This window comes from Atractosteus spatula (genome assembly GCF_055471065.1).
Source record: "Atractosteus spatula isolate fAtrSpa1 chromosome 10 unlocalized genomic scaffold, fAtrSpa1.hap1 SUPER_10_unloc_9, whole genome shotgun sequence".
Classification (NCBI taxonomy): domain Eukaryota; kingdom Metazoa; phylum Chordata; class Actinopteri; order Semionotiformes; family Lepisosteidae; genus Atractosteus; species Atractosteus spatula.
This window is the reverse complement of record NW_028296629.1, coordinates 823406-835560: the sequence shown is the minus strand read 5'-3', so window position 1 is coordinate 835560 and position 12155 is coordinate 823406.

Sequence of the window (12155 nt, the reverse complement as noted above, 5' to 3'; positions counted from 1 at the left end):
AGTTGGTGAAAATGCGCTTTTTGTTAGTCTGTCGGGAGGCTGCACAAGGTGTTTAGAGGGAGAACGTCTAAAAGACAGGCTCTCTATGTTTAACATCAAGGCAGATTTATTTTTTCTCAATGGAAATGCTCATCAGCGCTTTCAGCTTTACGTAGGGAATAACATCTGCTGAGATCACTTTTGAGCCAGTGCACATGGTAATGTGCCACCAAGTACATTTAATATTGGCTGTGGTAGCGAGCTGCTTTTGTTTGTGAGGCTTTTACTTCTTCAAGCTGAATTATCGGCAGGAGTAGTTTATTAAATCTTTGCTCATAGCGCTCCATCAGAAATACCTTGTCCATGTTCAAAAGAGATCAGAGGATTTACTTCATACTTTCACATAGCATACCTTACACGAAAGATTTAAATGGGGAATTGATTGTGCTTCTTGATGTTGTTCCTGTGGTTGCCTTGGTTACAATGGTGAACATTCTTCCACGTTCTGCTAGAGTATCCACTGGGTGGGCTTTATCAATTGGCTCGGATAGGTCATCAGTGCTCCGTCTCCAGAAAAATAATCAGCACTGTCTTTTTTCTGTGTGCATGACCGTCTTTTAAAACATATAAAATCACGAGTTCATTGATTTCTCCAAATAACAACAATACATTTTAACCCAGCGGTTAGCATTCCTCCAATCCAATAGTTTTACTCCAAGTAAAAAGCAGCGCAATATATAGAGAGATGATATTCAAAGATTTCAATGTTCTTATTGGATTGCCTGTATGCAGATATCGCTCAGAATTGCTAATATGATTTTAATTCAGTTTTTCTCTACTACTTTCAGAGTTTTTTATTGACCTTGCTGAAGCAGAGAAGTGACATAATCACAAATGCGACCAGTTGTGCAGCTGTTTCTGGTTAATAATGATTAATGCGAAAAAAAAACAGCTCCTTGCATTCAGAGCAAGAGCAACCAACATGCTCACTTGTTGAGTTGGGTATTTTCCAAGCTACTGTTCCTTAGCTGTAAAGTTATGTGGTGAGCAAGGACCTCTGAATCCATCAAGAAGACAGGAAAACTAATATCGCACTGCCGTCTTGTGTACAAAATATTTGTTCAGCTCTAACGTCTGTGTGCGTTGACAAGGCATCTCAAAAGGATGTATTAAATAAGAAAATGATCCTTTATGATACCATTCCTGTGGTTGGAGCGTTGTTTCGCCCTTTTACATTCTACAATTTTTACAGACAAGGTTTTATCACTGGAGTTGTACAGAACAAGTGTGCATCAGTCCATGAAAATCATCAGTACTGCTGTTTTTTAACGCTTGCGTTAAAAGACAAAGCAAAGGATATAACCTGTAAATGTCTTCATGTCTTACAGGTTATGAAATACAATTTCTTCCTTTCTTAATAATTTCTTAGTATTGATAGATGCTTTTTTGGAATTTTAACAAAATCACAATTACAGACATTTGGGGTTAAACTGTTATTCACATACTCTAACAAAGAGAAACGTTAGTGTCTTCCAGTTTGTGAGCCCATTTCTCAAAATATAAAAAAAATAAGTTATAAATATTGAATTGTTCTATTTTGTAGGCTTGCATAGTCTTATTCATATTTCAGTTAAACATTTTCTTCTGTAGTAATTTCATTTGATATTATATTAATCCTGATTTACAATTTTTGGACATGGTTCATCTTAAATAATTTTGTAATTAGTTTCAGTTTTGGAAAATCGCACCCAGAAGCTACCAAAACTGGTAATGTTCATGTAATGTGTAATGCAATAGCAGTATTTTGGGTGAGAAAACAAAAGGCATTTCTTGGTATGGATCCCAACACTTCATAAGCGGCGTTCAAGGACTTCTCGCTTCGGATAAAGCTGTCAATACATCATAGATTTTTACTCAATCAATATCAGCAGTGTTATCGCTACCGAACGCTAAATATAGATCCTGGCAATACTTCGTGAGATCTTTGTAAGAAAATCCAAAATACTACAGAAGCAATCAAAGGTATACGTTTCTTTTGGATCGAGAGGAGGATAATTATGAGACTCGAAACATGCCTGTCTTTTCTTTTTTTGAGGACAAATGGATTATTGAGGTGTAAAGATGGGTTCAAAACCAATCATCTGCTATTGCTGCTGTTTCTTTGATAGTTTCTTCAAATCCTTCAACTGATCATCGATATCGAGGAATAATATTACACAAATTGTGGTTTTCTGTTAATTGCCAATTTTATTGTAATTACATCTTTGTTTACAGATGTCTTGCATGTATCACAAGGTATAATAGTCGCTGTGCGTCCTCAGCTAAAATGTTTTAAAAAGTACGACATAAGTACAATATGCTTAACAACATTTATGGTTATATCTATATTAAAATGAAGGTAAATATACCAAGATATTAAAATACAATTTTAAAGTCCTAACCTAACAATGCTTGTGAAGTTTTCCAATAAATCCGAACTGTAATTTTGAATTATTATTGCTGAGAATGCAAAGAGAGTACAAATATCAAATTCAATGAGTGAAAATACAAAAGTAGTTCACTAAACTGAGTTTCTTCCCTGAAATGATTTGCTTGCGAAACACTAAGCAGCTTTGAACGGATCGCGGGAATCAGATATAAGATGGGTTAAGAGTGTGCTTTCCAACTTTTGAGTAACATTTTTCTTTGATAGGGCGGAGTTGTCTTCACAATCTGGGTTAAATCAAAAGGAGTGACGTCAGTACAAAACAGCTTTCCTTCTTGGGGAACAACGGTTGTGTTCCATATTTCTAACTATTTTGGTTTCGAGATCTCAATTTAGTGTGAAACATAAAAGCCAGCCGGCTAAATGGTCTTTCAACTAATCGCCCGTGCAGGGATCAAACCCCAGCTGCTGGTACGAGTAGCGTAAGGCTCTGCAACATGCAGACGAGGAACTAATCTCTGCTTCTTCATTATATACACAGTGAGCTATATTTGCAAGCCTACTGCCCCCTACGGGCTCTGTATTTCATTGCGGTACAAGACCGGTCGTGGAGACTTCTCGGTCTCGGTGAAAGTGATACACTCCGTAAAATTTCAAGACATTCATTTGTTTTTAAAGGAAAATCACCAACAGCGGCCGAGATCTATTGGAGGTTTTTTTTTTCATTCTATACTGCGATTTCTGAAGGGTACCCTGTGAAAATACGAGTTTTGACGAGAAGGGATAGACATATATGGTCAGCAGGCTTGGGGAATTGGACCTTATGGTGAAGGCTGCGGGCTCAGCAGCAGCAGACCCTGATCAGTATCGGTTGACTCCGATATTTACCTTAGTGTCGATATACTAAGATGTTTTGGTAACGAGGAAGGAGGGACAAAGCAATTTGGCAGAATGTGTGCTATTTTGTTGACTATAAATCCCCACATGCTGTGTTCAGAGGGTCATTATTAAAAAAAACGTAACAGTAAAATCTCTTGTACTTCACGATTATGAGTGCCTGTTACATTGTGTCTCACACCTCAGTGTCAGAATTGTGAGACGATTTTGTAATCAGCAGAAATTGCATTCACCTTTTCCCAATGCATTCTCACATGCCATTTTCTCCCATGCCATGTTCAGAGGGTCATATTTTTAAAATGGTACAGTAAAATGTCCTGAAGTTCAGGATTGTGACAGTCTGTTATATTGTGTCTCACACCTTGATGTCAGAAATATGAGACAATTTTAAAATCAGGAGGGAGGGCCCTAGCAATATAACAAACATTGCATTTACCATTTGACAATGTATTCTCTCATGCCATGTTCAGAGGGTCGTATTTAAAAAACGGTACAGTACAATGTCCTGAAGTTCAGGATTTTGATAGTCTTTTCCATTGTCTCTCACTCATCTGTGTCAGAATTTTTAGACATTTTTATAACCAGGAGGTAGGTTCACAGCAATAAGCAGAAAGTGTGATCACCCTCTGCTCATCCTCAGTTAACCATATATTCTCATATGCCATGTTCTAAATATCCCATTTAAAACTGCTATATTAAAATTTCTTGCAAAATCCAAGAGTTTGAGACTTTTTATGACCAGAAGGCAAGGTCGTGGAAAATATGCAGAAAGTGCCAGTGAACTTATGTTTTGCCTTTGTCTTATTTACTCGTTGTATAACATGCCAGATTGTATTATTGTGAGTTGTGTTTCTGAAATGTGTTTCATACAAAAATGCAATTTGGACAGTCTCTACTTACATATTCCCCTTTACTGAGGATATGTACAGTAATACATCCGGATAAGTATTTTTAAAAATGACTGTAGAGAGCCATCTACAGGCGAAAGGCGGCATGACATCACAACAGCAGCATTTAAGATGGAACGAAAAACGCGAAGAAGCTGGCGAATAAGAAGCCAACTTCAGCCTCGTTAATGCAATAGCATTAGGTGAGGTGAGGTGGGAAAAAAAGCAAATTTTATGCTTCAAATTCAATACATTTTATTTATTATGAATGTGCCGGAAATTTTTCAGTACTTTAGAGGGTTCTGCCATTTTAGATGTTATGCTGTTCCTGTCTGATTTATCAAATGTGTCATTTAAATCTCCCGTCATTTCTATATCAGTCTGAAGGCCTTGAAGTAAAGATTGCAATTCATCCAAAAATGCAATTCATCCAAAAAAAGTTTCCCACTGGTGATACATACAAGGAAATGAATGTACATTATCCCCCAAAATCAACAAATTTAAAATCAAATACCTCCCTCATCTGCAGGTGGAGAGAATAATGTCAGAATAAATACAGGTTTAAAAGTCAAGAGCATTGATAGTCCTATTTGAAAATGACACTAAAATGCTCACAATATATTAAAAAGCTCTGTAAAATAATAAAAAATAAAACAAGGTAAAAATAAATAATACACAGTTATAAAGCTCAGGAATTATCAATGGGAAGTTACAATGGGTTGATATGATTTAAAAAATAAAATGTTTGAAAAAAATCCACTTACAATATGCTAAAAATGGCAAGAATACTTAAAACAGGTGTGTAAAATTAAAAAATAAATAAAACAAGTTAAAAATAAATACTAAATGGTTTTAAAATTCAGGAATGTGATTGGTCAGATGCTTACGATGAGTGTTGCTGGTGTTTCGTGTGATTTACCGAAATGAAAAAAATATTCAATTTAAAAAACGGCAAGAGCTCGTATGAAAAAAAAGTTCTTCAGTATCTTTGTTGTAACAGCTGCACCAGAACTAGTGTATTCATATACATCAGAAAAGTAGCTGAACTTGACTGATTTATATTCAGTTATATGCATTGGGGACGAAAAGGAGACTTACAGTGCCTTGCGAAAGTATTCGGCCCCCTTGAACTTTTCAACCTTTTGCCACATTTCAGGCTTCAAACATAAAGATATAAATTTTTTATTTTATGTGAAGAATCACCAACAAGTGGGACACAATTGTGAAGTGGAACGAAATCTATTGGATTTTTGAAACTTTTTTAACTAATAAAAAAATGAAAAGTGGGGCGTGCAAAATTATTCGGCCCCCTTGCGTTAATACTTTGTAGAGCCACCTTTTGCTGCGATTACAGCTGCAAGTTGCTTGGGGTATGTCTCTATCAGTTTTGCACATCGAGAGACTGAAATTCTTGCCCATTCTTCCTTGCAAAACAGCTCGAGCTCAGTGAGGTTGGATGGAGAGCGTTTGTGAACAGCAGTTTTCAGCTCTTTCCACAGATTCTCGATTGGATTCAGGTCTGGACTTTGACTTGGCCATTCAAACACCTGGATACGTTTATTTGTGAACCATTCCTTTGTAGATTTTGCTGTATGTTTGGGATCATTGTCTTGTTGGAAGATAAATCTCCGTCCCAGTCTCAGGTCTTTTGCAGACTCCAACAGGTTTTCATCCAGAATGGTCCTGTATTTGGCTGCATCCATCTTCCCCTCAATTGTAACCATCTTCCCTGTCCCTGCTGAAGAAAAGCAGGCCCAAACCATGATGCTGCCACCACCATGTTTGACAGTGGGGATGGTGTGTTGAGGGTGATGAGCTGTGTTGCTTTTACGCCAAACATATCGTTTTGCATTGTGGCCAAAAAGTTCGATTTTGGTTTCATCTGACCAGAGCACCTTCTTCCACATGTTTGGGGTGTCTCCCAGGTGGCTTGTGGCAAACTTTAGACGAGACTTTTTATGGATATCTTTGAGAAATGGCTTTCTTCTTGCCACTCTTCCATAAAGGCCAGATTTGTGCAGTGTAAGACTGATTGTTGTCCTATGGACAGACTCTCCCACCTCAGCTGTAGTTCTCTGCAGTTCATCCAGAGTGATCATGGGCCTCTTGGCTGCATCTCTGATCAGTCTTCTCCTTGTCTGAGCTGAAAGTTTAGAGGGACGGCCAGGTCTTGGTAGATTTGCAGTGGTCTGATACTCCTTCCATTTCAAGATGGTCGCTTGCACAGTGCTCCTTGGGATGTTTGAAGCTTGGGAAATCTTTTTGTATCCAAATCCGGCTTTAAACTTCTCCACAACAGTATTACGGACCTGCCTGGTGTGTTCCTTGGTCTTCATGATGCTCTCTGCGCTTTCAACAGAACCTTGAGACTATCACAGAGCAGGTGCATTTATACAGAGACTTGATTACACACAGGTGGATTCTATTTATCACCATCAGTCATTTAGGACAACATTGGATCATTCAGAGATCCTCGCTGAACTTCTGGAGTGAGTTTGCTGCACTGAAAGTAAAGGGGCCGAATAATTTTGCACGCCCCGCTTTTCATTTTTTTATTAGTTAAAAAAGTTTCAAAAATCCAATAGATTTCGTTCCACTTCACAATTGTGTCCCACTTGTTGGTGATTCTTCACATAAAATAAAAAATTTATATCTTTATGTTTGAAGCCTGAAATGTGGCAAAAGGTTGAAAAGTTCAAGGGGGCCGAATACTTTCGCAAGGCACTGTACATGGATTTTATTAGGTTTTAGGAATCAGAAAATTTATTTGTACGTTTATGCCTACGAGCAGAAATAACTTCCTGCTTTCAGCGCTTTTATTGTTTCTGCTTGTAACCTCGAACAGAGAAACCCGGTACTGACTCACAGAAACGCCCCGGAGTTTCTGTGTTTCTGGGATTTAAGAGGGATGTACTGTATGAAGACAGTAAAGGGAGTTTTTTTTCCCGCTGTAGAGTATGAAGGCGGTGTGACGAGTCTGGAGGGTGGAGACGCGCATTCCGCACGGGGAGCGCAGAACAACGAGTTTCCCCTGCAGCTCACCGAGTCCTGTCCTATATAACCGCTGAGCCTGGGACACACTGAATCTCTAACCAGCGTTGGCGATGTAAAGGGTTAAACCCAGAAGTCGAGAGTGGAGTTTTTGTATAAGTGTAAGATTAAGGGAATAGGGTTTTGGGGAGTTTGGTGCACAGAAGAGGTTTCGGTTTAGGTTTAGTTTGCTTTTGACACATTTGTAACGGCCATGGCGGCCTGTAGATTCGGCATGCGCCGTTACTTTTGCGCACGTTTGGTGAATAAGGGTGGTGAGGGTTCGGCTCACTCGGGTGATATTTCACGGTTGGACTTTTTAAGGAAGGTGTTACAGAAAGGATTAAGGCATTAGATGTCAAATGCTTAATCACTTTTCTGAAGGGAATTGGTTTTGACATTAGTTTCAATCGGCGAAGTTACTGGAAGAATTTTGGATGAAAATAGAGGAGAAAAAAAGATGTGGGCCTGATTAGAATGTTTGAATGGCAGAAGCTGATGGATCTTTCTAATGTGGTGTGAGCCTGGTCAGTACCTGGAGGGGAGACCTCCTGGGAAAAACCAAGGTTGCTGCTGGAAGAGGTGTTAGTGGTGCCAGCAGGGGGCGCTCACCCTGTGGTCTGTGTGGGTCCTAATGCCCCAGTATAGTGACGGGGACACTATACTGTAAACAGGCGCCGTCCTTCGGATGAGACGTAAAACCGAGGTCCTGACTCTCTGGGGTCATTAAAAATCCCAGGGCGTTTCTCGAAAAGAGTAGGGGTGTAACCCCGGCATCCTGACCAAATTTCCCATTGGCCCTTACCAATGATGGCCTCCTAATAATCCCCCTCTATGAATTGGCTACATTACTCTGCTCTCCTCCCCACTGAGAGCTGATGTGTGGTGAGCGTTCTGGCGCACTATTGCTGCTGTCGCATCATCCAGGTGGATGCTGCACATTGGTGGTGGTGGAGGGGAGTCCCTATTACCTGTAAAGTGCTTTGAGTGGAGTGTCCAGAAAAGCGCTATATAAGTGTAAGCAATTATTATTGATTAATAGGACTGTGATTGTTCGCATGTTTAATGAGATGGTGATGAAGGAAGATGTTGTGACATGGTTGTCTAAGTATTGTTTAGTGAAAGGTGAGCTTCAGAAAGTCTTGGATGATGATGGCATCTGGAACTGTTCATGGAGAGTACCTGTTTCATTGCATGAAGACAAAAAATGGTTATGGTGGATTTAAACACATTCCTTCTTTGATTGGATTATGTGAAAATAGAGGCCTTGTGTTCTACCAAGGGCAGCCAAAACCGTGCAGGAGATGTGGGGAGCTGGGTCACTTTGTGGATGCCTGTACAAAGGTGGTGTGTGGTAAGTGCAAGGAAACTGGACATGCATATACTGAATGTACAAGCGTGAGGAAATGTAATCTCTGTGAGTGTGAAGGTCATGTGTTTAAAGACTGTCCAAATTCCTTTGCAAATAGAACAAAACTGGTAAGACCGATGCAAAAACAGGAAGAGTTTGAAGAGGTATTTAGGGCTGGAGCAGTGGTTCTGGATCAGGAACTGGATGTGGTTGACGTTGAAGAAAGTGGTGAAAAAGAGAGCGAGGGTTCAGAATGGAGTGAAGGAGATGAGGCTGAGGTAGAAGAGAATGATAATGTTGCAAAAAGTGAGGTGGAATCTGATTTGATTGGTAGCATCTCTTCCAATAGCCTGCCACCTGTGGAGACTGAAAGTGCTCAAATGAAATGTACAGAACAGTGGGTGCAGTCTAAAAGAGACATTGGATTTAGAAAATGATTTAACTCCGAGCAGAGTGAGGGAAGATCATTTTCCAAGTCCTCAGGTAGGTTCTCCCATGGGTTTAGATGTCTCCAATATATGTGATCTTACTGACCAAGCTTCAGAACCAGAGACTCAAGGATGGCAGGTGGAGAAATATCCTATGGATTGTGGGGGTGGTGGAGGAGGAGACAATTAAAGCAAAAGTGGGGGGGGGAGGCCTGTATAGTAGGTGTCTATACACTTGAATGATTGTAGCCAGATCTTTTAGTCTCCCCTGGTCCTACTTTAAGTGTGGCTCTTAATATTGTGTCCATAAATGTGAGAAGCATTCGCTCCAAGTTAAGGGCAAGGACTATATTATCATTTGTGAGGAAGGTAACTGCTGATATTGTGTTGTTACAGGAGTGTGGGTTACCCTTTAAAAACTGCTATAAGGATATGGAAGAACTGTGGACATTGGGCCGATCAACCTGGTGTGGGTCCAAAGAAAATAAATCTGATGGTATAGCTGTTCTAATTAAAAATAAGATGGTAGAGGTACGACAGCACCTTGTAATGAAACCAGGGAGAGCACTGGTGGTATATCTGGGTTTCATGAATGTCTAATTTAAACGCTTAAATATATATTGTCTGAGTTGCTCACATGACAGATATGTCCTAATTCAGGAACTGAGTATATTTATTGGGATGGGATTTTAATTCTCTTTTAGAAAGAGAAGGCAGAATAACGGGCGAGAGACAGGTCCAATTTGATAAATCATCAATATTATTGCAAACATTATGTAAAGATTTTAAACTGAAAGATGGCTTCAAACTTCATAGTCAGGGGAGGGCAGGTTTCACATGCCACAAGTCTAATGGGACCCAAGGCTCACGCATTTTGTTTTGGTACTTGATTTTACTTGCATGACCGCAGGCCTAACCCCTGTTTTTTTTTTTCTCTGACCATTGTCTACTGTCATTTACAATTTCTATTCCAACAGCTGTTACTGTGGAGAAGGGTGTGTGGAAGCTCGATATTTTGCTTCTGGAAGGTGAGGTAGTGACGCACAGGTTCAGGGAAAGATATAAGGAATGGCGGTCTTTGTATGACCTGTTTGGCACAAGAGCACAGTGGCTGACCCTGCGCTCTGACCCCCAGCTTCTCTCCCTGTCTGTGTGTCTCATGGAGTTAGAAAGACTACAAGCTGTGCAAACTTCCAAATCTGTAACATCATTTCAAGGGTGTATGATAGATCATTCACAAGATCAAATGGCTGTTTATTATTGTAAGAACTGTAGTTCACTATTGTTCTTTTGACTCTTGAGCTTGCATTATACAGCCGTTGAGTGCATTTTAAACCTAAGAGATATCCAACTGATTCAACCTGTCTGATGAATGTTAAATGGGTTGTGACTTTTGGCAAAGTTTTTTGCAACATTATTTGTTTCATGAATACCATTCATCTCTATAACAACTTTCCTGTACCCTGAACATATGTTTTAAATTGCTTGATCCCATTTGGTGCAACCTTTGCGTTGTACTTGTAATGTGTTGTTTGCATTAGGAGTGTGTTTAATAAGCAGAAAAGAAGCCCGTTTCTTCTATTGCTTCTGATCTTATACAGTGGTCAGAATCTCTCATCCAAAAGCTGATGAGTAGGAGGGGGGGAAATTAGTGCAGATGCACAATCCATAAAAAAACATTAAAGAGCATAAAGGTTTTCATCACATGGACTTGTTTGACTGTTTAGGATTAATGTTTTGGTGGCAGATCAATTAAAGGACAACAACCAGAAACACTGGTTCTCACACTGAATGCATTCTCCTTCAATAATCTTTTTTACCAACAGGTGAGTGGAGTTGCCATGGGCACCAGAATGGGACCCAGCTATGCCAATATCTTTGTTGGCTGGGTAGAAGAACGTTTCTTAGCTTGCTACACTGGCTATGTCCCTGACCTCTTCAAGCGATATATTGATGACTGCGTCAGTGCCGCCACATGCTCCAACGATCAGCTTAAGTGCTTCCTGCACCATTTCACCAACTTCCACCTGTCCCTCAAATATATGGTTAACATATCTTCCACTACTCTTCCGTTTCTGGACATCAACTTCTCCATCAACTACCCCAGACTCTCCACTTCTGTTTATTACAAACCCACGGTTTCATACAGCTATCTCTTGTATAGCTAATTTCACCCCAAACATACTAAAAATTCTCTCCCTTTTTCACAGTTCCTTCGGCTACAACAAATATGCAGCGACGACATCGACTTCCAGAACCAAACCCTCAAAATGTACTCCTTTTTCAACAACAGAGGATACCCCAGCAGTGTTATTGACAGGGCCCTTGCCCGAGCCAAAAACACCCCTTGGACCATCAACCCAATCAGGAACTCCCACCGTAACAACCGCATTCCTTTGGTGCTTCCCTAACACACTTCCTATCCCCAGGACTGTTAACGACAACTTTTCCATCCTACAGGATGATCCCTCCATTGGGGCCCTCTTTTCTGACTGCCCCATCATCTTATATCGTCAATCACCTAATCTGCGCAACCTTCTTGTTCACAGCTCCCTTGACCGCCCTCAGCAACCCTCCACACCAGGTACTTTCCCCTGCAACAGAGCTCGCTGTATCGCCTGCAAGTACACATCCAACACCACACTCATTCAAGGCCCCTCAGGACAATTCTGGATCACCCAGATGGCATCTTGTACCTCCAGCAACCTTATTTACTGTATCTCTTGCAGTAAATGCCCAGTTTCTCTCTATATTGGAGAAACAGGAAGGGGACTTGGAGACCGCTTCAGAGAACATGTCAGGGCTGTGAAGATTAAAGATCTCTCCAAAAACCATTGTTTCTCATTTAACCTCTGATGGCCATGACCACTCTAATCTCTCCGTCTTTGTTCTCAAAGATGGTTTTCTGAACTCATACATTAGAAAGACTACCGATACCAAACCAAACTTATCCTGCAGCTAGGATCACAACTTCCCCTTTCTCTAAACGACAGACTACTATTCTACTAAATTTTCTCCATTCATTGGAAGTTTCATTTCACACCTCTCAACACCTATTCTGACTTCACACCTCTTGATTGGCCTCTCTTTCTGTCCCCTGCTCCCGCCTCTCACCCTTCCTCCCTCCCAGCTTTTGTTCTCCCACTACATTACCTTTG